The sequence below is a fragment of the Macrobrachium rosenbergii genome, chromosome 44, assembly GCF_040412425.1.
Source record: "Macrobrachium rosenbergii isolate ZJJX-2024 chromosome 44, ASM4041242v1, whole genome shotgun sequence".
Taxonomy (NCBI): Eukaryota; Metazoa; Arthropoda; class Malacostraca; order Decapoda; family Palaemonidae; genus Macrobrachium; species Macrobrachium rosenbergii.
Window position 1 is genome coordinate 5,813,004 of NC_089784.1, and position 25,217 is coordinate 5,838,220.

Sequence of the window (25,217 nt, forward strand, 5' to 3'; positions counted from 1 at the left end):
TTATTGTTGTTGTTGTTGTTGTTGTTAAAACTCTCCTCCCATTATATTGTTCTTATACTTATTTTTCTCCCGATCCTGACCTGCTACAAATTCGACAATTTTGAAAAGAGGCGGTCGAAACGAACAACGCAATAGAGTAACGATGAAGGAACGATAATTGCAACTCGATATTGTACCCTCGCTTAACTTTCCTAACAAGAAAAAATTATATTCAAGCCGAACTAGCAAAAATTGCCTAGCAGGTTATTATTAATAATCTTTTAATGTACATCGAGAACAATTCTAGCACGAACTGGCAAAAAGGTTTCCATCTTTCCTAAACTTTAATTATTTTCAATACGTCAGAGCAGTTTTTTTTTTTTTTTTTTTTTTTTTTTTTTTGCAAAAACTGTGATTTTAAGTGAATTAAGTATTGAATACAGTAGATATGCGATTTGATGTATTTGAAGTTACGTTAGAATAATTTTTTTTTTTTGCAAAAAAAACTGTGTATTTAAGTGAATTAAATATTGAATAAATATACGATTTGATGTATTTAAACTTATCTGCATGTGGAACATATTTTCATATTATCAAAACACTTGTCAGTAATTAGTTTTGTCAATTATCAACTTCTGAACCGTGTAAATAAATAAATAGGCAAATTAATGGTAATATTAATGATAATCATTTTAATTATCATAATAATACTAATAATTATTATTAATTTTATATCTATTATTAGAAATAAAACAATTGTCATGTCTAAATATCTATGAGCTTAAAATTTAAGGTCATAACTTTTCAGAAAGAATAAAATTGTTCTTGACTGCCGCATCAAACAAAAAATATGCAGTCGTTTAACAGTCACATCGTAAAGTCGTTCTTCGATCTTGGAGTTTCGGGAGAAAACAGTGTGAATATTAGTTACGGATAAGAGTTCACCTTTTGAAACAAGTTTGATTGCAACTCTGATTTCAGTTATTAGCCGGTGCACATTCAGCACTGATTCACCGATCAAAACACAATATTTTGGGCATTCCAGCAAGGTTTCGGGAAGCTTAAAAATAGGATTGTTTTCGTCAACGCGCTCAATTTCGAACAGTCACTTGGTTTCTGCAGCCAAGCTCGTTGAAAACTGAAGCACTGATTTTAATGGACGAGTTGGTTTTAGTTCCTGACAATTGTAGATTATGTTTTCTACGTGCTCTTATATAATCATTAACTGCTATAAAAACTTACTCTCCCTCGTCAAATAAAATCACAATATGAGTTATTACCTATTTCCTATCTCAAATTGGGATAATAGGAAATGTGACTATTTAACAGTAAATACTAAAAATATCTGCTGATTCAAAGGACAGAGCAAAATTAAGCAATTTATGCGATGGCTTGACGAAGTTGTCAGAGTACGATACTTCTGGTGTTGACGAAACAGCTATGCAGAACAATCAAAGAGTTGTTGCTTGGAAATAGGAACAACTCTTCAATTCCAAGTATTAAAGCTACTAAGCCTTCAAAACTTACTTCTGTAATAAAATTGTCAATTTATTCTCATGAGTCAAATTCTGTCTAAATTAACATAGTATGTCCCTATCATTATAACGATGACAGTTTGAATTGGATGCGCGACAGTTGTGATGTACTAACTATATGACGTAGTTGATTGTTAAACTACACGTAGAATACAACAGTGTAAAGGAGGTTTTAAAAGCCTCTCAGTCCGTCTGTGGGAGGGAGAGGCATTGCATTTCAATTCAGCTGAGCTGAAATGTAACGGAAGATTAATGTCGCGAGTTCGCGTCTCCCCCCGGGGCGACGAAAAATCACTGGCTCTATATCATGATAAGTTACTGCTGCAGTGTGGGGTCTGCTGTGGGAGGCTGAAAACAACATTCCTTGGACTTTTGAATTTCAGGTCAATGGCCCCTGTGTGCTTGTTCCATGCGAATAGGTTTCATCTACTGAAATAATACTTTAATATAATAATAACAATTTCAGAAAATCAAAAGAGAATGCTCACAAGGATAAAGTGATATTTACAAGTTTGTAAATTTCAAATATGAATCATCATAACTGTATGTGATCACTCGCAGCTCAAAAGAGTAAATTAATCAAAATCTCTAATAAAATCAGTCCTTTGCTTGAAGGTCGGATTAAACTTTACGCTGTGAAATATGTAATGTTAGACAATTTGGATTTTCAAAAACTAACTTGTAAGTTTCATCTCGTAGGGGGTTACTGCCGTCAGTGCACCTCATACGGTTCAATGTAGGCATTATTTAAGGTTCTTTGTAGCGCCCCTTCGGCCCCTAGCTGCAACCCCTCTCATTTCTTTTACTGTACCTCCCTTCATATTCTCTTTCTCCCATCTGACTTTCCACCCTCTCCTGACAGTTATTTCATAGTGCAACTGCGAGGTTTCCTCTGTTTACACCTTCGTTTCAGCTCTGAATGACCTCATAGGTCCCAGCGCTTGTCCTTTAGCCTAAACTCTATATTCTGCTCTGTTCTGTAAATTTCACTACTTCTGTTGTAACCAGCATCCGGCCGTCGTGGTTAACACGGTGTATTTATTTCCTTAAGGGAGCCGCAAATCTTTCAGAGCGATAACGGTTGGGAACTCACAGCTGCAGCAGTTAGCAGGATAGATTTATTGCCTGCCTGCGGCATCGCGCAGGGCCAGTCTCCCATCGCAAAGATGAGTTGGATGTGCCAAGGCGCTAACTAAGGGCTAATCGTATCATGCATGTGAGAGACAGCGCAAAGAAATGTTGATTGAAATTCGCTCAATTTACAAAGAACAATAACCACCACACATTTACTTTACGTTTGATCACACTGGCCTTATGCCAGCTCAGACTCTGCTACATAGACAAAGAGTTGTTTCGGTAAAATTGATGGTTTTATGTAAAGGAAAAACGGGACTGACAACATCCCCACTGCCTTACAAATCCTTTTTTTTCTTTTTGAGTGCCTCAGTGAAATGAAAGATGCTTTGAGGTTGGAGTGTCTGCCAAAAAAAAAGCGAGGAGAAACTGGGTACAACACAAAAGAAGCACCTGGAGGCAAGGGGTAGGCGCTGTGCTGAGGAAAAATGGTGATGGGAAACGCCAGCAGGAGTTGATATACACCTCAGATAAACAAGAGTCGTTTTCTCTAAAAAAATAAAAATAAAAAAATAAATGTTGAATATCGCCGCAAACAAACAACACACAAACTAACCTAACGCACACAAACACACACACACACACACACACACACACACACACACACACATATATATATATATATATATATATATATATATATATATATATATATATATATTTATATATATATATATATATGTATGTATGTATGTATGTATACCTGAATCACGAAAATATGGAACGTGATGAATATATAAATAAAGATAAAATCGACGAAGGAAACGGAAACACTGGAGTGCTGCGAGGCCTTTCGACACTAGTCCTTTACTTAGCAGACTGAAGAAATATAAAAGTATATATATGTGTGTGTGTGTGTGCGTGTGTGTAAACTGAGCGAATTTCAATCAACGTTTCTTTGCGCTGTCTCTCACATACATGATACGATTAGCCCTTAGTTAGCGCATTGACGCATCCAGCTCATCTAGATTACTTTCAAGAAAAGGTTTATTTACCTGTCAGGCATCTGCTTACCTCGACAACTATTAGACATATTTATCGTATTGCAGATAATATATTATACAATGGTCAAACCTGACAGTGTTAATTAAATAAACTCTCATATGAAAAATATTTACAACTGCCATAATTCAGTGTCTTTCTTCCAAACTCTAAGAAAGAAATGAGGTAGAGAGCGTTTGTAAATATTCATCATTAGACAGACCTTCAATTGATAATGATAACAGGGTTACCATTGGAAGTTAAACGAGATTTTATCTTCTATGCTTGTCATATGATAAATATTTACAAAAGCTCTCTCTCTCTCTCTCTCTCTCTCTCTCTCTCTCTCTCTCTCTCTCTCTCTCTCTTAACCGTTGAAAATTTACGTATCCTAATTTTTTTTTGTATATCGTGTATATTTATAAGCCTCTTTTCCTACCAATCAGACGATGAATAATTTACAGATCTCTCTCGCTCTCTCTCTCTCTCTCTCTCTCTCTCTCTCTCTCTCTCTCTCTCTCTCTCTCTCTCTCTCTCTCTCTCTCTCTCTCTCTTTTTACATACACATCTTATGCTTGTATGTCTCTTTGTCTAGTTAACGAACAGATATAATTTATAACATCATTTCTCATCCTGCGCGTTTTACTGTCAGTTAACCAATAGGTATTATCAACTCTCTCTCTCTCTCTCTCTCTCTCTCTCTCTCTCTCTCTCTCTCTCTCTCTCTCTCTCTCTCGTTTCCCGCATTCACTTATGCATACGAATCTGTTGGGCAGTGAGGGAGGCAGAAACGCCGCGCAGAATAGGAAAAGGAGGAACGCCGGGGCTTCTTCCTCCACCTAATTAGCTGGAGCAATATTTTCGTGGCTGCAGACTCGGCTGGCGAACGGCGGGCCGGAGAAAAAACGACATTCCCAGCAGCCCGCGAGAAGTACCGATATTTCTCTGCGTGAGAACAGCAGCGGCTCAAAAGTGCAGGAAAAGGTCTTTCATTTCTAAGGGACAAACGGGAAAAATTCCGCAAGCATTTCTCTTTTTTACGTAGGCTTCGTTAATATTAATATCGATAAATCTTTTACCCTTATGTTTATACTGCCTTTTTTTGGCAAAGTATGAGTATATACAAACATTGGCGAATAGTAAGCCACAAATAACATTTAATAATGAATTACTAAGAACTTTAAATAACTCGGTAAAGGGAGAATTGTATTTAACAAGGGCACCTGCCTCAACCAGGAATTGAACCCGGGGCTCTGGTAATGGGATAATAATAGTCAGCTTTGAACATTCGGCTATCAAGAATTCAAGTTCCGCACTTGGATGAACTTGTCAGTTACAGTTCCCCTGTGGACGTAAGTTATTCCCGAGACGTATTGAGTTCGATATCAAATTATATTCATGGCTTAATATTTGTGAATATAAAAAAAATCACGCCTATTTAAGTAATAAAAATTCACAGTTGGCCAGTGTTACAAACTTACCAAATGGCTATCGTGGTGGAAATAGGTTGACATCGATTCTAAGTACAGAAGCTAAATTCCACACGCATGTGTGCAACAGAGTCGAATGGTCTAGGACTCTAGGTCGACTGTCTATCACTGTATTGAAACTATATACCCAGGTTCTAATCCTTGGCGGGGCAGATTCACTTATTAATTATAATTCCCTTGGGGTGTAAGTTACTCACAGGGTATATGGAATTTGATATTAATCTATATTTGTGGCTTAATTAAAACAAAAAAAGTCATGGGCTCATAACAGAAAAGCGTACGCATGCACACACACGTGTATATATATATATATATATATATATATATATATATATATATATATATATATATATATATATATATATATTTTGTGTGTGCGCGTGTGTGTGTGTATGTGTGTGTGTGTCATGCAAAATACCCAAATCCATTACACAATTGTTTGCATGTTTAATGTTGTGAACAAGCTAAAAAAATCTTTTGATAAATGACGAATGAAAATGTGTATCTGAGGAAACCTGTATAATAATGACATATAATCTGTTTCTTTTGGATACAAATATGTGTATCTGCGCAAGCGTTCATACATGCATGCATAGAAATAAAAAATAAGGATGACAAACAAGATTCTTTAAAACATTATGATGTCAACCAAACTTCATTAGTTAAATTATACATACTTTTTGCAAATTTATCTGTTTCATATATTGTTCCCTCACGAACTCAATCATTCAGTCATTGAATTTTTTTTCTGACTCACCGACGAATTCACTCAATGACCTGCTGTCCACTTACCTTGAGAGACTTTAAGGTCACCTCTTGACCTTTGCAGTTCGCTCCGACCCTTGAGGTGTGTTGCAAGATTCAAATAACGTCTTTTGCAATTCTTTTCCGCTTGCATTACTCTTGCAAATGATATCTAAAAGCATGGAGAATAGTCTTGTAATTAAGTTTTCTTGGCGTGCTTCATTTTAACTCCTAATTACTCTCCCATTAAATGCTAATTGTATGAGATTAGTTTCTTAAAAGACATTCTTTCTCGCTCATCGCTAGATTTCCCTATCTCAAATTTGGACAATTGTGGTTTTTATTGCGGGCTCTCTCTCTCTCTCTCTCTCTCTCTCTCTCTCTCTCTCTCTCTCTCTCTCTCTCTCTCACTTAATTCTACTAATTATGCAAAATGTGCTTGCTTCAAAAGGGATTGAGTTTCACCCCTCTGTAGATTATTAATTCATCCAGCGAGGGAAATAGTCATCTGGCTTATTAGTTAACTATCTACAAACCTACCTACTTATGTATTTATGTTTGTTTACCTTTACAGCACAGCTTCTCATAATTCCTAATTGGATATATCTGCTTCTCAGAATGTAGCTAATGCACTTAGTTGCATTAAGCATTACTAACTAACAGAAACTATTGCTGAAAAGTTGCAGATTCATTGGCGGGAACATCTCTCTAATTTTTAAATTGGAATGGTGCATTCGACACGCATATATTGCTACCTTTTATTATGCTAAATGAAATAATGATATACATTTTCAATATATCATAGAGGAATACTTTTGCCAACGCTGTAATAACCTTGGGCTTAAACTATTACAGTTATTGATAATAAATTTGTAGGAGTCAGAGTAATGGACACAGCTCTCGGCTCGAGGTTGTGAAATATATTTAATGTAACTTGAAATTTATGGAACTGCATTAGGGGGAAAGCCATTTAACATCAGACTATGATGCCAAAATATAAGCCCACCATAATTATTATGACGCGACTGGCAGGGTAAATCACCATTAGATAAGGAATAAAGCGAATACTTTTACTAACAAATGAAATTCGTCGTATTTATCGTGAGAGAACATGCATGCACGCATAGATTTATTTACTTCATTTATTGAGAGAACGTGCATGCATGCATAGATTTATTTAATTCATTTATTGAGAGAACATGCATGCACGAATAGATTTATTTAATTCATTTATTGAGAGAACATGCATACACGCATAGATTTATTTAATTCATTTATATGTAATTTTGTGACATCCATGCGCATGAATTTATACATATGTATCCATTGTCATTCACATATACCTGAAAAAAAGTAATTAAAAATGTAAATCTGGTCCTAAAAACATTTTTTTTTAATATTAGACTAACAGAATTTTACAGATAGCACATATGGCCTTTACATATTTTTTCGTATGGTTAAAAAAAAAATGCTTTTTCTTTTCGATTTAGATAAATGTCTAGTCGAAAACAACCCTGGAAACAGTGAAAGGGGCCCAACGGTATTTTCAGTGCAATCGAGATGACAAATGATAGAACATCAGAATATTTACACCTTTTCGAAAAAATCTCCTGTGAATTTTCCTTTGACATAGCTTACCCAAGCCCTTCCAGGGATATGTAAACATTCGTTTTTTATTGAGTGAAGACAGGACATAACTGCTTAGGATTCTCTCCTACGAAACGGTTTCGATTTATCTTTGTACTTGATTCTGAGTCAGAATCAAGTACGAAGGTTCGTACTTTTAGTAAGAATATTTTTCATTCCCTATTTTATTTAATCGAATAAACAAAGGAAAGTCCTGATGTAGGCGGGAACAAATCTGTAATTTATTGTTTAACTTTTCATGAAAAATATATCACGATGTTGCAGTGCACTATGTTGGTTATAGAATATTAATTATAATACTAATTCTTTAAAAGGGAGGTAATGCTGAACAGTGCAAAGGACTCACCTATACTTTTTCTCCATAATATTTCGTGAACATGACAGTTATTCTGCAGTACATTGGCAGGTTATATTTCACACACTAACTCCTTAGATGATTTGGTGAATAGTGTTTATTCACAATTCTCAGATATAAACAGAGGATATGTATTTTTGTTATGATCACCTCGAGAAATGCTTTCGTGATGTATAAAAATAAAAACAAAATTATTTGTTTCCATTCGTTTTTACGTCTTTAGCACTTAATGGTCTGTGGAAGTAGACACAAAATCGCAAGGAATCTGGGTACGTCACTCGGCAAAGAACAGCAAGAATGTTGCAAGACTAAGAACAGCAAGAATGTTACAAGACTAAGAACAGCAAGAATGTTGCAAGACTAAGAACAGCAAGAATGTTGCAAGACTAAGAACAGCAAGAATGTTGCAAGACTAAGAACAGCAAGAATGTTGCAAGACTAAGAACAGCAAGAATGTTGCAAGACTAAGAACAGCAAGAATGTTACAAGACTAAGAACAGCAAGAATGTTACAAGACTAAGAACAGCAAGAATGTTGCAAGACTAAGAACAGCAAGAATGTTACAAGACTAAGAACAGCAAGAATGTTGCAAGACTAAGAACAGCAAGAATGTTGCAAGACTAAGAACAGCAAGAATGTTACAAGACTAAGAACAGCAAGAATGTTGCAAGACAGCAACAGCAGTGCAAAGAAAGGCTGTGTGCTTCATGCAAACGTGCCTCCTCTATAGCTGGAGGTCAGTCCAACATAGCTCTTCATCAAATGTTCCTTTATCAAAAGTCAGTTAACTGGCGTTTCGAGATATTTCGTCTTTTACGAACAAGGACTAGGTAGTTTCAATTAACCATGCTGAGATCTCTTCACTCTCTGTATTCTCTGGTCGATTTATTATTTTTTTTTTTCTTTTTTACTAACTTAGGTCTCTTTTTTTCTGTATTTCCTTTTACCTCCTCTTACTTCTTCGTAATGAACGACGTATTCTTTGGAAGCTTAAATTTCAAGTCAGTGGCCCCTGTGAGCTTGTTCCATATGAATAGGGTCCATCTTCTGAATAATAATAATAATAATAATAATAATAATAATAATAATAATAATAATAATAATAATAATAATAATAATAATAATAATAATAATAACAGTGAATGTGAAAATGTATATAGATATGAGAGGGATTCCATTTAACAGAGGAAAAAAAAAGCGAAGGAAATTGACGTCTAAAAATATCAGATAATCTCCTGATATCAACGAAGCATGAGTTTGATATTCTTGAGAAGAGTCGACTTATTACTGGTGAAACTACTGCGCAACCATGCGACAGGCCTTTAAATGTTTAAAAATTGTATACGAAATTTTGAAAACGGAGAAATGATGTCCTGTATTCAAAAATAGCTTTGCCGTTGGGAAAATAAGCGCATACTTAACGAATAAAATCGAGAGAAATGTCAGGAATGTCCGGGGAGAAACATTTGGCAGTCTGCATTTATGCCAAAAATCATTATTGTACAGTTCGTTGTTTCAGTATTATTCGGCAGCTGAATCTTGGCGTATAAGATAAACTAAAATTGTTTCCTCGTGTAACGGATTTTGATAGTCCAGACTTATTCTGCTTCAAATCAAACGGAAAATATGACTGTTCATTTGGTTGTTTTGCCCACCAACAAGGCATCATCATTGGCAAAATGCGAAAAAGGGAAAGATATTTAGTTTTGTGATTTTGAATGTTCGTGGATGGAGAGAAGGAAAAAAACAGAGGAACGAACAACGCAAATGCTTTTGAGGCGAACAATTGGTTGTTGGAGCACTTTTAAAGCCAGAGTGCTAGAACAAGGGGCCTTTATTATATCTAGATAGAAAGGGTTAGCAAGGGCTGAAAGGGGGCAGTGTATGTCGGGAGCTGGAATACTTTTATTGAAGCTTTTGTATAGTTGTGTGCTACATACAACTGCACAAAAGCTTCAAGAAGAGTATTTCAGTGTATGTGTATATATATACTGTATATATATATATATATATATATATATATATATATATATATATATATATATATATATATATATATATATATATGTGTGTGTGTGTGTGTGTGTGTATGTATGTATGTATGTATAATTTTAGGAATGTGAAGACAATTAATTGCCATTACAGAAAATACATATATAAAATAAATAAAAATAATAAGTATCAATTGTTGTAGTCAGCATCTACAACAAACATCTCTCCTTAGACTGAATTATACCACATCCGTACACATTAGACCACATAGCTTTTGCATTATATTCTCTCTGCTTTTTGCAACATCAACAAAATGAATGAGGCGGCAAGCCTCACGCCCTAAATATTAGGTGACCCACACTGCACAGAACAGGAAGAGTGCTTTTTTTTTCTGTTCCCGAAATCCCACAGGAGTGGAAAGTGCGAGTGCCATTGATCTCAGGAGACCTCATTTTCTATTTGGGGGTGAAATTTCCTCTGCCAAAGGATCCACAACTCTTCATGAAGGACTTCTCTCTCTTGAGGCACATATTATCTGTATCCCTGACCTTTGGTACCGTAAACATATAACCTCAAAGGAAAGCCTATACAAAGATAAATCTACAAATGGAAGAATATCACACTTATTTATTATGCTAACAGCATAATGGATAAGCATGTAGTGTGTATCACATACTACATACTATGGACTCTTTCCTTTGAGAGAATGGCTCTAGAAGATGTTAGCTTCCTAGTTCTCAGCTAGTCTTTTGGGATGAAGTTGCTAGCCCTAAGACCAAACGGTTCGTTATTTCTTGATAGCCTCCAACCCAGGTACTGACCAGACCCAACGTTGTCTCATTTTGCTGATTATTTGACTACGTCAAGGACGGGTGTGCTTCTCCTCAAGGTTCCTGATAGGTGTCTATCTCCTGGTGTCTGTCTCCTCCCTTCCTCGACCTGCACTGATGAATAAGCACAGGTATACCTGCCTTCCTCCTCTGGCAGGAAAGAAGGAACGCTCTTCTAGACCGACAGAGTCTTGGAGGTACTGAGTTGGCCTCAGAGCCCGCGAAGCAGCCATGCAATCAAGTCATGCAATTACACCGTCTCTGTATACAGACAGAACAGAATCTTCCTTCCTTGGCCTTGCTGTTATCATAATAAGGATGATACTCTTCCGTTTGTAGATTCATCTTTACATAGGTTTTCCGACGGTATCACTTGCTATTGATAGGGAGTGGGTTAACAATAATAAATGTGTATACACCAATAATTGATAACGGTGAAAAGAATCTCTCTTTTTTCATGAACTTCATTAACAAGTAACCTGCATACAAAGAGAGGTAATTTGTGTTTCCATTTTCACTATTTTTGCCAGGGTTTCCATTAATGTAAATGGATTTTATTATAGGTTTTACACTACGAAGGGTGTAGGGGGAGAAGAGATACCGCCTAAACACCCCTCCTCCTGTGAGGAATATCTCCGCCATTCCGGGGGAAGGGGGCTCCCCCTCCACCCCCCCGAGCAACTTGTCTGAGCATCCCACGGAAACTTTTTGCACATTATTATTATTATTATTATTATTATTATTATTATTATTATTATTAAGGGTAATATCATTTACATTTTCCGGGGGGTTGGTTATGGCGCCCAGGAGTGTGGGTACCACCCTTTGTCTTTTTTTTCTTTTTATCTCAACGAAATGGAAGCCATGTTTGTATGTATGTGAATAACTGAAGCCATTTGGCAAATAATACAATTTAAATGGCTTCTTAATGGGATCCTTGTTGCCATGTTCCATAAGGAATAAGAATTACCTCATCGAGGTCCTCCCAGGCAACGATTGCCCCTTCGGGCCTTTGTTTTTATTAAAGTTTACTCTCTGGCCTGCTTATGAAGCAACAAATCAAATGCATTGAAAAAACCTCGGACATATCTATATTTTAAACTTAGGAACATTATGTCGGGGGTTTTCAGTTAACGTCACATTCTACGGTTCCACACATCCATTCAACAGCGTAACATTAAAATTATGTAAAATGCCATAAATTTTATCTCTAAAAATTCTCATACCATTAGATAAGTCGAAAATATTTCTAAAATGCCCCAAATAAACGAAAAATTGCACGAAAAAGCGCCCCCTCACAATTCTAGGATGACATTATTGGAACCTTGACTCCATTCTTCTCGTTAGAAAGTCACCGGCGACCGTGTTTCGTGGACCAAACATCAACTCATATTTCGTTCAATTATGCCAAACGTAAGTATCGATCATGCTTTTTTTTACGAACATATGCGTGAATTACCAAGACGTTAAGTAAACGTTGAAGAAAGTTATATTTGTTGTTTAAAGCGGATTTTTAGTTGAGCCGGCCAGAATTCCAGTGTCCTTTTTGGGAAGGGGCCCGGTTTCATGTTGAATTAATTCATGGGTCGTTAATTTTTTAAAGTTTAGGTCATCAGGATTCATTAGAATTCTTGCTGATTCTGTTAATTGTAAGATGGTTTATGCAAATGAAATCATAGGCTGATATTTTTTTAAGGTCACCTCTGGGCGTCATGTCCTAACCCGACTCCGGGGCCCTTAGCGTAACCTAACCTTGGGTACTGTGCCCTAACCCTACGTGGGTTCCCGTAACCCAGTCCAACCTCGGGCTTTGTGCCCTACCCTGACTCTTGGTGTTTTATAAAAATTTTATATAGGCTGTTTTTGGGCATTTCTAAAGAAGTTGATGCCCCCTGACTAAAGTAATGCATCCAGCAGAGCTGAAGTTATTTGAGAATGTGGGTAGCTGGCTATGCAGGAAGGCTAATGGCAAAGCATCCAAGGTTAGGTTAGGTAAAGACCTAATAAACTAATGCGATTGATAGGGCTATTTACAAATATTTTGTACACTCACCCATTTTGTTCAGCAGGGGTAAAATACTGTTTGACAGGGCCCAACGTGTTTGACAGGGCTTACATATTGTCTTATAGGGCTAAAATTATTTGTTTGAGTCAAGGCGGTTAGCTGTTGATCAGAGGATTGGCCCAAAGGATTTGTATTTTCATGAGAGATGAAAATTAAAACAAGGTTAAGTTGGAGCAGCTGCAGACCAGTGGGGTTTATGCTAAGTTTTTTTTTTTTTTTTTTTTTTTTTCCCTTAAAATTTATAAAACCAAATACATCCTAGCCTAACCTTACTTAGGGCATTATGCCCTGACCTGGTCGGGGTGGGTTTCACACACTTGGTCCTGTTGAGACTTTGTTTCGGCTATTTCTGAGATAGTTTTATGGTCTGCAGTCAACCTGTGAAGTTTATAATTGGCTTAACACCTAGGTGGCAGGAAATTGCGTTGAGGGTGAAAGACTCCAAGTAGACTGGAGTGGAATATAAAATTTTGGCCAAAGACCAAGCACTTGGGGCTGTGAGGTCATTCAGCACTGAAAGGGGAAACTGAGAGGAATAGAAAGGTTTGAAAGGCTTAACAGGAGGAAAACCTTTTGCAGGTGCACAGTTGTCAGGAGAGGGTTGAGGAACATAAGATGGAAGAGAGAGAATGTGATCGGCAGTTCAGTAAAAGGAATGAAGGGTTGCAGCTTGGGTCCATGGAAGGGACACTGCAAAGAACCTTCTTAAGTAATGTGCATAGTGCACTGACAGCATTATCCCCTTATGGGAAAGAAACAAAGAGCACCTGGTGTTGATGGAACTGTTTATGTCAAGGCCATATTATGCACAGTTGATTAAGGACTGTTGCTGGAATGTTAATTTATCATAGTCAAGAAAATGCATATTGATGTAATGCTGTATTCAGTTTAGTAAATCACAAGACATTTATATATAAACTTATGAATCTCGGAGTGGGTGTATATGTTTTAGGACTACAAGATATCCTTATAGGTAGGCAGCAGCAAGTTGCTGTAGATAGGATCTTTAGTGAACCAAGACCTATTTTGTCTGGAGTTCCACAGGGTAGTGTTCTTGGTCCAATTATTTTTAGTGTATACGAGTGGTATGGTTGTTGGCCTGGAAAACAAGATTGTTCGCCTGGAAAACAAGATTGTTCAGTATGCCAGTGATGCAACACTGGTGGGTGTAGTAAAGTCTCCACTTATGGGAAATGAAGCTGCCATCTTCCTCAATCAGTACATGGACCGGATCAGTGAATGGTGTAGTCGGTGGGGTATGAGGCTGAATTTCAGTAAAGCAGACACTCTATTGATTGGCAGGTCTCATCCAGATTTCCCACCCAGTCCTCCCGTTCACATTTCAATTGATCCCTGATCCTCTTTACCTGCCTAGAGCAACCAGAATCACTGAAGAGCGGCAGCAACATGAAGAACAATGTTCCTTGCTGTTGAACTTCTCAATTCCATAGGATCTTTACTCCTTACAGCACTGGACTGTGGGACAACCTCCCAGAGGCTGTCGTGCAATTGGAACTAAAGTTCAAACGAAGATACAATGCATTACTACCCTAATACTATACTCCTTGCACTTTAATACATTTTTATGTATTTGTTAATTTATTAATTTATTTTTCATTTTTAATAAGTGGAATCTTTCTTTTGTATTTCCCTTTACCTTCTCTTACATACCAAAGAGTACCATATTCTTTGGAAGCTTGAATTTCAAGTCAGTGGCCCCTGTGGGCTTGTTCCATAGGAATGGGTTTCATCTTCTGAATAATAATACAGTAATAATAATAATGATAATTAATAATAATAATAAAGTAACCTGGTCTAGGAGACTATGTCCTACTCCTATCTGACCTCAGGTTACCCAGTAAGCAATTGACTGACTGGCCAGATCCAATCCACAGGTGTCCTGACAGTACCCAGGAGAAAACACACTTTAGGCAGCTTATGCGAGTGTGAAGCCAGCGCATAATTGTCTAAACATGCATATATTGGATAAAGTACTTTTTCTTGAACTTACTGCTGGTCCAATTCTTTAAGCCACTTTTCATGGGTTCCTGGTAATTTTAACTGCTGCTTTCACTTACATATTTATTTTTTGTGTAAATAATGCACAGCCTTTCCCATCTGTCCAAATGATCTAGTGTTCATTGTCCATTGCAGGCTAGTCTTACAATGCTTTCATTACTGAATACACACACAACAAAACATATCTTTTTTCACATAATATGCATTTCCACTTTACGTAAATTTAGAAAGAATACATAAAACTATAGCACAACTTGTGGAAAAGTACAATCTCTCTTGTCGAAGTTTATACTTTTTTCATATTTGATTATACTACAATAAATTAAAAATGATCAGCTTGAAAATTCCACAACAAACAGCATTATATCAGGTAAAATAAATTTCCAGCGAGTCATAATAGAAAAATATCAACATGGCCAAAAGCTAGTGTTTGATTTGCTGCAGAGGAGTTTTGGAACTCCCAGTTTTTGCAAGAATGTTAAAAGATCCCTGACATATTGAAAGTAACTATAAATGAAACTTGTAAAAGGTTTTGCATATTGAAAGTATAATTTTGATGTGAAAAAGTGGGTACCCTCTATAGCCATGGCAATTGTCTGTGCCTTGCTCTGTAGAGGTTTGGAGTTCTCTTAGTGCCTCTGCTGTTACTACATCCTTACTTGCCTACCTTTTCCTTTTCAACATTTTTCTGAGGCCTGTACTAGAAAAAGGTATTAAATCACATTACCACTGGCTTCTGCAATTGCATAGGTTACACTTGATAGAATGTATCTTTATAATGACATTTGTCTTAGGTCTTGAATGTCGATGTTGACATGACTGTCGTGTAGTCTCCCTTTTGTTGTAAAATCTTCCTTGCACAAAACTTGTTTGCAAGCATGTCTGTTTTAGGGTTATGCTAAATGGTACTGTATTTGATAAATCAAAATATACTCTGGTTTAAAGGCTGGAACAGGGAGATATTTACCCTGAGTATTAAAGTATTTTACAGCAATGCATTAAATTTTATAGGCTACTGCAATAACTTGGACAGTACAGTTTATGATAACTTGACTATTTTGCAGGTGACTTCCACGAAGGTCTACAATGATGTTTCCTGTTAAGCCATGGTGATACAGCCATAACCACTGAATTTCTCCATCCAGTTACCTGACTTGGAAACATGCCTTCTTCATCAACAGGGAAAGGTATGCACTGTATGTGTCACTGAATAGTTGGTGTAGATTCTCTCTGTAACAGACTCCAAGGGTATTTAGGCTCACCTCTTTGTGGGAAATGTTAATAAGGTTTCTTTTGTGTCCAAGGGTATGCATAGTTGGCCATAGACTCTGCCAGTAAACTTGAAGCACTAGGGTAACAGTTTGGAGTTGTAAATAATGTTAAAAGCTTTTTCCTGTTAAATTATAACAGGAAAGAAGCTTTAAGGTCTATATTGCAGTGAGTACTATAATCCCATAGGATATAGGTGATATAAGTTTTACCTGTACTAAGTGTCACAAAAAGCTATACCATATTGTAGGAGTGTGACTGCATCGTTACTATTTATATAGTAATAACCTTTTAAAAACTTACCAAATGCTCCTGAAGTCTGCTCCCTTGATAAGCAACTAAGATATCTACAGCCAGAAAAAAGTCATTATGCTTTCTGAGCTAAAGTGAACTGTACTTTTACTCATAATCCATTTAAGCAATTTATTAGTGATTTGTTTAGCATCTAAGAAAGGTAGCTTAGTAAAAACTATCGTAATGATGGCGCTAACAAGAAATACTAGATATGTAATGTTTTTTCCAGCACAGCTGCAATGGCTGTATAAGATTAGGGTCCTTGATTAATGGCATCCCCTCCTGGCATTCCTCATTCATACAGTATACTAAATTGGGTCACCTCCTGACTGTATCAGCCAGATCAGCTCCGTCTTTTTTCTTAATACAGCTTCTGTTTATTCCTTAGAGAAGTATGCTAATGAGTACAGTAATGCCTCAGTATTTCTCTGTTTCATTACATAGGTTGCTAAGCCAGGTGTTCAAGAGGGGGTCCCTTCTATCAGTTTTCAGAACCATTCCTTCTAGTATATTAAGTGTCATATATAGAGACCATTGCTAGCAGAGACTTAGGAGTGAAAATTTTCCAGTTATTCTAGTGTCCTATGTGTACTGCTGGATAGGTGCATTACAAATTAGGTGAGAGTGACATTACAAATTACAGTGGTAGTGTAAAGTTAGTGTGCTATTAAAATGTTGTTGACTTGTAAATGACATTTGGGTGTGTTTGTGATTATTCTTATTTTTGGGTGTGCTATATTCTGGAACAGGTAAACAGTCCATGAACTTATATAAGAGACTTCCATGGAACGGAATCCTCATGCAACATAGTGGAAAGTAGCACAGATGCTCAGTTGCCTGTAATGTGGAATAAATTTTAAATAATTGTTAGCAAAGGAAGAAATTAAACAGAAATTATTGAAATAGTAAAAAGACATTTGCATAACTCTCAAGCTAGGCTATTTGATCCCAAGGCAGGAAGACCATGGTTCAGGGGCTGACACTGTTAAGCTTTCAAAATGTTGGCTTTGTGGTCACTAGTAGAAATATAACTCTCGTGAGATAACCAATACAAATGGTGACCCCCCCATAGGGGGTAATGCTGGCAGTGCACCTCTTGTGGTGCTCTGTAGGCATCACTTCAGGTTCTTTCCAGTGTCCCGTTATCCCCTAACTGCAACCCATTTCATTCCTTTGACTGTACCTCCATTCATATTCTCTTTCTTACATCTTACTTTTCACCCTCTCCTAACAGTTGTTTCATTGTGCAACTGCAAAAGGTTTCCTCCTGTTACGCCTTTCAAACTTTTTTACTGTCAGTTTCTGTTTCAGCGCTGAATGACCTCATATGTTCTAGCTCTTGGCCTTTGGCCTAAATTTTATATTTCACTCCATTCTACAAATGTGACGGTTTTATCAAAGTGTCTTTGGTTCATTTACAACTTCAATGTTCTGTTGAACATCAGCCTCCACTAATGCATATTAAAAACAGTTAGGTTACTGCATAATTATACATTTTCCTGCCTTGCATTAGACACTGCAGGTGTAATTTGCAGAAAATAGTTTTTTTTTTTTTTTTAGTTAGTGCAATAAGGGTTACAACAGCCACAGACTACTCTTGTTCTAAAGTGTTCAAGAACAAATAATAATTGCAAGTTTCCTTTTCCAAGTGTTCTTTCAAGTATCAAGTAGTTTCAAGTTATGCCACTTATGTTTATGACCTTTTTACAGAAACCTGCTTATTTAGAAATTACTGTCACTTTCCACAAATTTGTGTTGGTGTTTGTAAGGAATAACTTCAATTGTCAAAAGTTTGTTTTGAGATTTTGCACAGTATGTTTGCTACATCTCTTAGCAGATGAATGTTTCCTAACATCAGAATGGTTTAATAACTGGATTTCTGCCTCTGCCATCAGTGTCCTGGTTCTTTCGAGTTGCTGATATGATGCACTGGCTAAAACTGTGTTTCTTCTGTTCATGTTTCTGTAGAAGTGCTGAATGGTCTCGATGTCTTTCAGTTTGAATGGAAGTTTTTATTTAAAGTTGTGTGCACAATTGCCATTTTTTTTATCATTTTCATTTGTATACTGTCTATGTTCATTTTAATCAAAATTGTTCTCTTTTCTTCAGTTATGGACATTTTTTCTGTGCAAGTTAGTATGATAAATTCATTGGCCTTTATATCTAGTTCCACATGAATGGTTACCCACTGTCATTAATATTAAAAATAATGAAAGTGAAACGAAAGTTCAAAATTTAACTTTGAAATTTGAACGTATACAAGTTGTGACTGTTCTGACAGCTTTAATTTTTGTGTTACAGATTCATCTTGAGCAGTACCACCTTGAATGAAGAGCCACTAGGACAGAAATTTCTTCAATATATGTATTTTGAGGATGGGAGGTGGACACCTTTTGCAACGAGTTATACAAATGTCTGACCTAGGAAGAACTTCATTTTAACATAAGGGTGGCTTCAACAGAAAAGCTTTTTTTATACGGAATCACACATTGACCTGAAATAATTGTGACATTACACAAAGTAGGGTTGAAGTCAGGTTTCCTGAGCATGTGAGATACTGTACCTACTTCATTTCATTAAATTCAGCAGATGTGTTTTTGTACTTGAGGTTTCATGAAAAATGGTTATTTGTTACTGAGTATGTTAAGTTTGGTTTGGGACCCCAAGTTTAAACAGTTTTGTAGACAGTAAAATTCATTGCAAATGACTTGCTCCAGTTAGATTTTTTCTGGATATCCTGTCAAATTGTAAAAGAATTTTCATTAATTTTGCTTTCAAAAAAGTTTCAATTGAACAAGTAACTTTTTGTCCCTCATTCAGCAGTTCAAATATAAAACATATATTTGGTAGTAATTGCGAGACTTTGAGCGAACAGTGGGTATCAAATATAGAAGCAAAAAGGGGAGGAAGTTTGTTCAATCTAAATTTTCAGTTTATCCAATTATAAATTTTTTCAAGGTGTTGTGGTATATTAGATAAGATTATTATAATCTTGAAAACCAACCCATTTGCCATCTCTGTGAGAAGTCATGTTAACTCAGTGGTATGGTTGAACCATTTATTAATAACAAAACGAAGCCATTGGTGTAGTTCTGTTAGTGTAGTATTTAGAAATGGTAACCTACATAAATTATTATTCTGAAAATAGTACTGTATTCTACGCTCATTGTTGAGATTATTTGTATTAATTATGATATAAAACAGTTGATTGTTCCTGCGTTTTAGAAGTTTGATGAAACGGTAGAGCAGCTATATGCATTTTCTGCATGTACAATGTCCTCATTCAGTGGGTTATTACTTGAGCAAAGTTCAACCTAGTCCTATCCTTATACTGACCAGGATTATACTGACTTTTTTTTTTTGTTCAACTTGAACATTTGCTTAAAAGGCAAATTTTCTGCCTCTAACACTGGCATTCTGAAATATTTTCCAAGTTTAATTAAGAAATAGTAGAGCTCTTCATGTTCTCTTAATAAAAAAAAAAATTAAAAGTCTTGGGGTATTCATGTTGTTATTACTAATAAAAATTAAAATTCCTATGCTTCTCGTGTTATGAGTAGTTTAACCAAACCACTGAGCTAATTAATGGACACAGGTTGTGTTTAATGATAGTTTAGATTTTATTGGCTAAATTAGAACATGACATTGTTGTAATCGAGTTTATAGAAATTGATGGAAAATCTGATTAATTGCTCGTCCTGTTAACTCGCGCTGTTTAAGTTTGTGTTGCTACATTTATATTGATGGTGGATTTTATCAGTTTTATGAGTAATATTATATTTCCTCATTCATGCACAATTGTAAACCTGAATACGTCCACAACATGGTTTGGTAAATACAGTACAGTATTGTAATTAAGTACAGAGTAAGTGATTGGATTGACTAGTTTAAAAAGTACCTTTGTGGTGTTGTCAACCTCAGTTAAAGGGTAGTGCGTGTTTTGGCTAAGGTCATAAGAGATAAATTGTCTTTTGTAACTTGTTTGCCAGTTTTTCTCTTACACTCCTTGTGTTAAACATTGAAATTTTAATGTGAAATTTTTTGAAGTTGGTTTTAGCAATATCACTTTGTGAATAACCAAGGATGTGTCTTCCATTTTTCTTGTAACTCTCTGCTTGACAACAATTGAATGTCTGATAGACTTGACCTAAAAGCTTTTGTCATCACCGAACAAGTCAGTAGTGTACAAACCTCTTGATGAATTGTGCCATACCTCCCTTAGTGAAGTGTGCTATTCTTCATTTCTTTGGTATATCAGAAGTGGGCCTTTTGGTTTAAATTCTATATTTACTCATGGGAATGATTAACCTTCTTGTTTGTTGGTTTACCTTTTTCCATGCAGGTATGAGGTGGATGTGTAAGGAAGGTTGTATATGTGGGTCATGATTTTGTGTAAAAGTCTTCAACTTGGTCAAGCTATATATGTGGCTGATAAGTTTCTTTTCCACTAATTCTTCAAGAGATCTGCTCTTCTGGGACCCTCCTGGTCAGGAGTAGTAGGCTAATAAATGCAATTGTTGGATCCTGCTGTTTTTCTAGGTGAACACCAGAATAATAATATTGTTATGGTTCATTTTTTAAGGCTCAACTTGAGCCTGCTGGCTGGTTTCTGTTATTTGCCTGTTTAATTGCTGTTGAAGGAGTAGCTCATGTATTTCATAACCTTTTTTTTTTTTCTCTCATTTGTCCTACAAGCAATTTTAATTTTTGTTTGTCTTGTTTCCTGAGATTGGATCCTGCAGGTTGCTTGTTGAAACCCACATACAAAGTGAGGGTTTGGATTATTGTATTAATCTGGATGGTTGATTCCCCATCATGCATTTCAAGAAATTAGCCTAGGATGCATTTGATTTCTAGTTTGCATAAAACTCCGTAATCCCCTGGATTCCGTCGAGTGAATGTATGTATTGACTTGAACTAGGCCTAAACATCCAAAATAAAGCCCGAGAACGACTAACGACTATTTGCTTGGCAGATTTCTCAGTGGACATTTATCCTTTGTCAAGTTAACAAACATTCAGGACATCCTTTAGTGATTGGTAGTACTGTATATGGCTGGAAGAAAGAGAACCTACTTTTATGCAATCCCGTTTGGGCAAATTGTTTTTCTATTATACAGTACAGCAGTAGGTGATGACCCTTTTACCATTTTTTACTAGTCATGTAAATAAACTGCCACAAGACAGTTACATTGTGCTGTTTCATGTGGAATTTATGCCCCTTGTTTCTCACTATCTTATTCGTTTAAGCAGTTTCGATGTGCCTTTTAGTATTTTGTCATTTTATTCTTATTATAAACTAACTTCACTACTTTGTCAAAGGTTTATGCCATTGGGTTATGTGATTTTGGTGTCTGGCTATTTTTCGTTCTGCTTCTTGTTCTCGTTGAACTGAATGGTCTGGTTAAACTCTATTTCTATTGAAGATAAAGATTTTAATAGTTACTTTGGTGGTTATTTTCTTTAATGGTTTTTATGGCCTGTTTCTGATATTTGTGCATAGGTGCCTTATACATAAAGGTAACATAAAGCTTATTATTTCCTCTGTTGTTTGATCACAAAGTCTTATCCAGTGGCACTAAGTTGTTTCAGTTGAAACTTGAACAAAAAGTTGCAGTAAAAATACAGCACTTGCCACATCACCAATTGGAGAAATATTGGTTCATTGACACTTACTTTCTTCCCCTTTGTTGTCATGTTTTGGATTTCTTGTCCTGTTTTGTAGTTTTGCCTCATGATGTTGAATGTCCTTCAGAAATTGCGTACTGTTATGTAGGTACCGTTTGCAGAATGTCTTATGCAGCCCATAAAAGGGTTAAAGGGTCTTTGCTGCTGGTCCTTTGGTTCTTAGCTGTTGCTTTCTGGTATTTGCTCTACATCCAATCCATTTGGTCTCTTCCTAACTTGCTGTTTAGTTTCTTCAACTGTTTTAAGTCGCTGAAGAACAAAATGGAGTTTTTACTTCATTGAAGAAGTAAAATATGTGAATATATGCTGCATTAAAGCACGAAATATAATAAGTTTTGCCGAGATGCAAAAATTCCTATGTTTTGTTTGTTTAGTACAGTGAAGTGACAATTCAAGTTTTGTCCTTCAATGAAATAAGAAATGGGAGTTTTACACACAGTAAAAATCAAGCTTTTGTTTTTCAGTGAGGTAAAATTGTTGAAGAAACTATTGCAGCCTCTCTCAAAAAATTTTGGGTAGATCTGAGTTCCCAGAAGTGGAATTTTTCTCAAATAACAACGAGCAACAGATGTTTTTTTTCCCTTGGTGTTCTGTTCCACCTTTTGTTTTTCAAGTTCCCTTTTGGTTTGGCCATGGGTGTCATACCTCAGTGCCCTTTGAAATCCACAAGGCATTAGAACTTCACACTGAACTTGTCGTAGAAGGTTGCAAAAATCTTGTTTCGAACCCTCTAGGACTGATGTTTGTTACTCAGGGTTTATGTGACAAAAAGTTTGATAATTGATAACTCCACTTGACATCTTCCCTGTTTTGACAAGAATACAAGAAAAGGTAAAACGTGCAAATACCCTTACGTGTTCTGTAAATGTTGAGAAGATATTGCTTGACACTGATATTGTGAAGAATCTCATTTTAGCTGCAATATCTCATTAAAATCAGCTTCATTGGCACAAATATTAACATCCATGAGCCTAATGTAATATGAAATTATAGTACTGAATTTGTTGTTAGCTCATTTGTGCAAAATTTAAATTGCTCTCTTCAGTGAAAGTATCATTTGACAAGTGATTTCATTAAGCAGTACACTAAATTTGCTCAGAAAAAATGACTGCATTTGATTTATTTGTCTAAGATAAATTTAAAACCTCCCACTTAGAAATTCTTTATTAGAATTACACTTCAGTTGCCATAACTTCTTGCAGTGCATTGATGTTAGTTACCACATCGACCCCATACTTAAACTTCAAAAATCATGTAGAAAATCAACATTATCGGTGCTGTAGTTTTTTTGCCTTATACAAACTTTTCATATACACTATACAATAATTAATGCCAGTTTAGAGTCCATTTTTTCCCAGCTTGTTTCAAACTTCCTGATTTCTCAATTTTGAAAACCTTGTAAACAAGTGCAAAGGCCATGTGGTTCACGAAGTATTCAGGTGTTTTGTTTTAAAGTTTGGTGGCAAATTTAGTCTAAATCTATAAAAAGAAAAACAGTAATTTTGACAAGTTTTCTCAAAGTAATTTTGTTGTATTCCTTGTTTGCATTAAAGGTATATTTCACAAGATTGTATTTCGTAACTGTTGAACTAAATTTTTGGGATCATAATATAATTCACAGTTTTAAGATATTAAATCACCTGTTCTATGTAGATAATTATTTATCACTGAAGAGAGATGATGTCTTGGAACTGTGAGCTTTACTATAATCCTCAAATTTGGTTGTACTTTTTGAATTGTAGTTTGAAAATGAGCTTGCATCATCATATTTTGTAATATGTGAGACTAATTTTCTGTATGAACACATTTCAGCATATAACTATTATGTACACTGTATTTACTATGCTGTCAGCATGTATTATGAAGATGAAAAGGCTCACAAAAACACTATATGCACGTTGCAACCATGTATTTTGAATACCAGTACTTTTGCATTCCTGATCAATGATGAAATGCACCAGTGATCAGAAATACATTGCGTAGTATTGGTATTTGAAATATAAGGTTCCAATTTGTAAACAGTGTTTTTATGGACCCTTTTATCTTCATAGTACATTGTTGGATTACAGTAAAAGACATTATGTACAGTATTAGTTGTAATCTTGCAATTTGGCGTATACCTTAATCATGCAGTTTGGCATATAGTCTGTAATTATGTAATTTAATTTATTTTGACATTGTGCTGTGATCATGTATTATGATGTGTGATGATCATGTATTGTGATGTATGAAATAACTAAAACAATGTTAGAAAATGTAAACACGAAAACCAATAAAAAAAACAACTCGACAACATACTTTTATTAACCAGTAAACAACATACTTTTATTAACCAGTAATCAAACGTATGAAATTACAAAGTAAATTTTTTTTTAAATTTTTTTCATCAATACTTTAGTGTCCCCCCCAAAACAGGGGCTGACCTCATAAAATTGCATTTGCTGGTACAAAGGAGCCTTTCCTATTGCCCTGTAGACCAGAGGACCTATATAGAAGTCAAGACGGTCCCAGTGTAAGTCATGACAATCGTGTGTTTGTCTCTCTCCCTCTCTGAATTGAAAGTCAGTAAAGTATTTGGCAACTGTTCAGTTACCGGAAACGTGCTGTAACTAGGACACCTTCCAGGTAGTCAACTTAAACTGAAATAGGTCTATGAAAAGCTTCATAACAATCTAGAGACTTTATTATATAACTTAAGACAGTTTTGCTGACATTTTTCCTTACTGATAAGAGCTATTAGGTATCATGAAATTCACAAAGGTGTTTGCAACTCGGAACCAGAAATAGTCACGGATACAGGAGGACTTAAGAAAATTCCTGTCACTTGTAACTTACTCATTCTTCCCAAGTTCTACTTAACTAACTTGAAAGCAAATTCGCTTCGTAAAAGACTACCTGAAGTAACAAATGAAAGAGACTTGAAACTCATCCTATGACCTAAGACCACTTTTGCCAATGGTGTTTCATGACGCCTTTGAAGAATAGTCAAATTGCTTCCTACTTAACATTACGACTAACAAGAATACTAGATGAAAAGTACGTTAAACACAAGACCGGTTCTTGGGTAACAATACCATGAAGCTGACTAATGTCCTCTTTATAAGATGATTTACAGAAGGTCAATTTAGATTTGCTACATATCCCAACTTCCATAATACAATGCATAGCCTAGAATAAGTCCAGCTTATGAAGATGA

At 35.8% G+C, this 25,217-nt stretch overlaps 1 long non-coding RNA gene across 1 annotated transcript; it reads left to right on the forward strand.

Annotated features, from left to right (window-relative positions):
* The first annotated feature begins 12,014 nt into the window (after window positions 1-12,014).
* LOC136829288 (uncharacterized) lies at window positions 12,015-24,311 on the forward strand. Its single transcript, XR_010850344.1, has 3 exons — window positions 12,015-12,100; window positions 15,836-15,958; window positions 18,636-24,311. It is a non-coding gene; the product is annotated as an uncharacterized lncRNA (long non-coding RNA).
* Window positions 24,312-25,217: the final 906 nt, after the last annotated feature.